Below are 5,759 nucleotides of genomic sequence, written 5' to 3'. Positions count from 1 at the left end.
CGGTAGGAAGGCGGGGGAAAGGTTAAATATAGTTTGTGGTCAGATTGTGTACATGTACTTGCTACTGGCGAGATTTAAACGTGTAGCTCCCGGTTACGGATAAGACCACAAATGGAATTCTAATCTAAGGGTTATCTACAAATGTTGGTATTCAATTACAATTTGGTATATTTGGTGGTACAGTAAAGTTAGTATGTTATATTAAAGGCAGATATACAAACCATATTTGGGTCGCAAAAACGAGCGATTCGTTCTATGTTCCGTTTAGGTCCTCGGGTTTCTCTCAGAGAAAAGTTTAAGTAGACTGATATCATGGCTGTGGCATCACAGTATATTTACTCAAATATTTTGTATGCCCGTAAAAATATACATAATTTCGTTTAGAATGAAGGTATCGATAACATTAACCTTAAAAGTGAGTCCAAACTCATGGGACCACGATTTCGTTTAACTAAGGTAAACAATTCTTTTATGGGAAACTGTATACGTTTTTACAATAAGATTCCGGAGAATATATCGCACTGCTATTACAACAGCATTGTAACTCAAAATATGTGAAACTTAACATCGTCTCATCATAATCTCGTCAAAAAAACCGTCGTTAGAATATTGTAAGAAATAATCAAAAGATATCCACTCAACACAAAATGGGACACACTTTATGTGAGCTTGTACTGGCCAAAATAATCCTTATTCAAAAACATGAAATTATTTCTGCCATTTTATTTTTAAATTTATTTGAGAAAGTGTTTAAGTGTCTATAATAAACTATAAACATAAATTTTGATAATTTTTTTGTGGGGAGTGAGTAATTCGTTTTTCATCGATTCTGAGAAAGTCCTCTTTTTGAGTTAATACACTATTGTATTAACAGCACGATATTAAGTTTAAAACTTACATTAAAAGTAATTTATTTGAAAAGTCATATTACAAAATTGAAGAGTATGTGTTTGATAAAGATGTATGGAAAGACAACAAGAGTCCATTCCACACAATTATGATTCAAAGTGTATTCCATAGACGACGGGTCTAATACAAAAACCACGAAAAAAATGTCCCAAGTCAACCTATTTAGACGTAGTGACATGTAAAGGAATATGAAAAAGCTAAAACGTTGAATTTAAATTGTAATGTCATCGCAGTACTGTCTAATTTTGCTAGCTTCGCTGTCAGTCTAACAAACGAAGACTAAAGCGTGAATGACGCTCTGTAAACGATTTTAACGCCCTATAAGTTCGGACACTTTTTAGCGCGGACCCGACGTCCATATAATTGTAAGTCAATGTTTTCAAGTGTAAAAATTTTACCTATGGCATAAATGACTATTTGACTTTGACATAATTTAGTTTAATTGTGTCTCAGGCCGACAGGCGTAATGGCAGTGCCTCTCAGATCTTTGCGATTTAAAGTTACACTGCAACTGCTACGTAAAGGCCGTTACAGCTTCGTACGTCTGCTTACTACCAGGCGCACGACTTGTTAGTCCCACCGTTATTGGCATTAGAAAAATTTTCACCTGAGAAACATTCTCTCACAGGGCTATACAGAACACTAAATACAGTAAACGTGGTTAGTTAGCATCTGACGCGTGACAACATTAGGTCTCGTAACACCTATTTGATCTCAGTTCCCCATTTTCGCTTTGTATGGTAAGGTTATGTCATTCTTCCGTGCAAATTCTATAAAATTGCAGAAAAATGCCTTATCGTGCTGTTTTGGAGTGCCAAAATTTAATTTTTAATTTTTTAATTTAATAACACACACTCAACATAGCCCCGCACTAGGGAAACCCTGTGTCGCGGGTACCATGGACACACATATAGACAACCACAAATTACACCCAAACTCACGGGAGAAACAAATGTAGGTCATACAAATATTTCTCCCGGCCCGGGAATCGAACCTGGGACCTCTGCGTGCCAGTCAGGCATGGTAACCGTTTGGCCACAGAGGCAGTTATAATGATAGCCGCACCAAAAATACTACCCGAAATACTAGATTTCATAACCTCTGTAATTCTTATTATAATACATTTTCAAGTTTCTGTTCATCGAATTGATTCGGATGTTAATCGTTCGTCGTAGTTCAGCTATTGGCCGTAAGATGGCAGCACGTTGAATAAAATTTCAATATAAAATTGAAACGTGGTAACTTGCAATAAAGGCATTGAAGTTTCAACAACACAGCGACTGGGTAAAGTTTAAATTATATAATTATTAATACAAAGATCGAACACTCAGAAAAATTTCCTTCGATCCGGTCGGATTCGAACCGACGTCTTCTTGCATACCGAGCCAGACGCTATACCAACTAAGCCACGGAACGAACCAACGGACCTCGCGAATTTTCTATGTGCTTGCGTCGTGTCTTTGTACTTGGTCTTTCAACGACTTTTTAGTCGTAGCGCCAACTATGAGAAATCTATTACAGATTTATCACCCAGTTAGTACCTTTACAGCTACCAGTCCTGGCGGGAGATGTCGCTAGTCACTGTATTAATTAAATTTTTATTGAATTGACATTCAATTATTTTTTGTGAAATTACTCCACTAGTTTGTTATAATTATTAATCGATCGATCTTTGTATTAATTTTCACAAAAAATAATTGAATATCAATTCAATAAAAATTTTATTAATTTAAATTATATTACCAATCTAGAATTTGTTACATCTTTTTAAATTAGAAACTATCACCAATCATTGTCAACATTTCGCAGTGTTTGTCATTTTGTTTAAGTGTGTTTGGCGATAGCCGTTTCAGTGTTTTTTCTTCCGTGCTGAGCTACCACTTCAACCACATTCACATGTTTAAAATATAAAATACCATATAATTGTCTACTTACAATTACATCTCATAAAACAGTAAACTTCTCAAGCATAATGAATAAATTACAGCTACTGAACAGAACATGTCAACAGTCTGCTTCTGTAGCAGATATAATTACATCCACAGGTCCTAACTCAGCTTGATTAGCGCTATCCCTGGAGTCTAAATCTAGACGTAGACGGAATTTAGATCTGGCATTACGTGATAGATTTATATTGAACAGACGGGTAACTGTAAAGTTAAATTCCAGTTGGTTAATCCTAATAACCATTGCATGTATATACCGGTTAAGTTAGTTTTGTAAGTAAGATATGTACATTGTTCTTTTTACGCTTGTCTTCTATTGAAGTAGGCAGAGGCTATAGACTATAGATTTCCACTTCGATCCTGACATCATCATCACCGTCCTTATCAACCCATTTATACGTCGCACCGCTGGTCACGGGTTTTATTATTAATATTCTTAATATTTGTTATAGATTTCATATTTAAAAGTCAGGAAATTACTTAATGTTATGGTTACTTTTAAACATTGAACCCATAATATACATAAAAAGTATATATTTAAGTTCAAAAGCAAAAAATGGTGTTTGACTTACTACAACTTACGTGGGAGGTATCGAAATATTTCTTCCGGCCCGAGAATCGAACCTGGAACCTCTGCGTGGTAGTCCGGTATGGTAACCGTTCGGCCACAGAGGCAGTTAATTATGTGTGCGTGTTGTGTATGGGATATTGTCATATTATAGGTAAGACGATAAATGGTAACGTTGGAAAAAGTCGTCCTCATGTCCTTCTCGTACATATTTCAACCATTGAAGGTCAATCGTTCACTGAATTTATGGACGCATTTGAAAAAACCATCCCAGACGTTTTGTATTTATTCTAAATTCGCGTAAAATACGTTCTGTTTTCTTCTTTTCGTGGCGTTTCACACGGCTATTTATATTTGCGTGTTTGATATATTTGGCAAACAATCACCACGTGTTGACAGCATATGGGACAAAGTATTTGCCTCGTTTGTCTATTCGACAAATACAGCGAACAATAAACACGCGTTACCGCGCGCTAGTTGGTTTCTCGAAGCGAAGTGAAATAAAGCGTTCACACTAGGGCCATAATCATTACTTTAAGCCCTTATTTGACTCCATCTGTAGACGGTCACATTTGTTAGTATCCTCATGTTTGTACGTCAAATATTTTTCCAATTACAACAAAAACCCAATAGCGATTACAAAAATCGTCGAATCCAACTCGGATGGACTGCTTTCGGTAAGCTCCGGGACGTCTTCTCGTCTGCAATTCCTTGAAGGCAAAAGTCTCCGAGGAGTGCGTATTGCCAGCGATGACCTACGGCTTTGAGACGTGGTCACTTACTACAGGCCTCATGAAAAAGCTCAAATAACGATCTACGGAGCAAGCAACGCTCGGCATCTATGTGATCCAATCAGAAATGAGGAGATCCGTAGAAGAACGTTAGTTACCGACATAGCTTGTAGAACTGACGGCCGTTGAGACAAAAAGGTTCTCGAATGGATACCACGAACCGGAAGGCGTTTAGTGAGACGGAACTAGAAGGACGGATGACCTGGTAAGGGCGGCGGATAACCGATGGATCCACGTCGCGTCGGACCGGTTAGTCTGGCAATCTTTGGGGGCCTATGTTCAGCAGTGGATGTCTTCCGGCTGATATGATGATGATTACAAATAGCCATGTTCAGTGCTATCATTACGTTAGTCCTGTGTACTTGCACTAACTAAAACAAAATAAGGTGTTACCTTAAACCTTAAAAAGGTTAAGAAAACTAACCACGATCACACAATCACTTACCTCTCCACACTCTGCTTCCTGATACAATCGAAGCACTCAAAGTAAATAAATTCATTTGTACTTGTTTGTATGTCTGTCTGTCCCACGAGAGTTCGGGACATGTTTATTGATGCCCACTTTGATCTTCCGTCTTTGAACGACTTATGCCAAAGTGTGACAAGACTACGAAATCGTTATTTTAAACAATATCATTGAATACATTTTTGTTTTATATTACAACATAAATGGTATATAAAATTATCTTTCTTCATATCGGTGTAGGTATCTTTCAGTTTCTACCACTTCTCTCAGTTCTATGCCACTTGTATTTTTCTTTATGTCGTCCTTCCAATCGCTTCTGCGGTCTCCCTCTGGGGCGTTTTTCTCCCCATATGAATATAGCGTAAAAGGGAATGTTCTTTAGCGCTAAAACCGTTGGATTGTTTAAAGAAACAAATACACGCGATTTAGACCCGAAAAAAATAGTTTAATTTCTAAAATATAAAATGTTATACGAGATGTTTAGTTAAAAATAATATTGTAATATGAAAACGAAATATCAATAAGGGACTTGTTTTAATTCAGCAGTTAAATTTCAGTAAACTCAAAATAATTCGGCACTTTAGACGCCACATGTATCCGGTAAAGAGGCCTTATTTTAATGAAGTCAAATATTCCACGTAAAATAAAATAAAAAATAGCGATTTTTTTTCTGTTAGAAATCATGACTTAAATACGAACCTACATCAAATCAAGCTTTAATGTTCAGAAAAACTTGAAAATCTTTTAAAGCTCCTTGGAACATGATGTTGCAATCTATCCTAAAATCTAATAATCTCAGTATAGAGTACTAAAAAAACTGACCTCGAAAGTACGTGGAATTACATATAATTATTTTTTTTTATTGAAATCGGTTACCGGAAAGTTCGCAAACCCGGATTCATCCCCTAGTTCGCCACTATACGGGACTTGACACAGGAGATAATAAAAATCGGTTCTCACTACTCAAAGTATATTGAGAGAGAAAAACGCCTTGAATTAAAGAATAGCAAAATCCACCATTAAAATAATTGCTCATTATACTAAAATTTAGGCGCTATTTATAAAAATGAATCTTTATG

At 36.3% G+C, this 5,759-nt stretch overlaps 1 non-coding gene across 1 annotated transcript; it reads right to left on the bottom strand.

Moving 5' to 3' along the window:
• Positions 1-2,251: 2,251 nt before the first annotated feature.
• On the bottom strand, positions 2,252-2,325 carry Trnat-ggu. Its single transcript has one exon. It is a non-coding gene; the product is annotated as a tRNA-Thr (tRNA).
• Positions 2,326-5,759: the final 3,434 nt, after the last annotated feature.

This window comes from Hyposmocoma kahamanoa, unplaced genomic scaffold (assembly GCF_003589595.1).
Source record: "Hyposmocoma kahamanoa isolate Upper Pololo Valley unplaced genomic scaffold, ASM358959v1 100101, whole genome shotgun sequence".
NCBI lineage: Eukaryota > Metazoa > Arthropoda > Insecta > Lepidoptera > Cosmopterigidae > Hyposmocoma > Hyposmocoma kahamanoa.
Note: the sequence above shows the minus strand (reverse complement) of the source record. Positions and strands in the feature narration are given on the sequence as shown.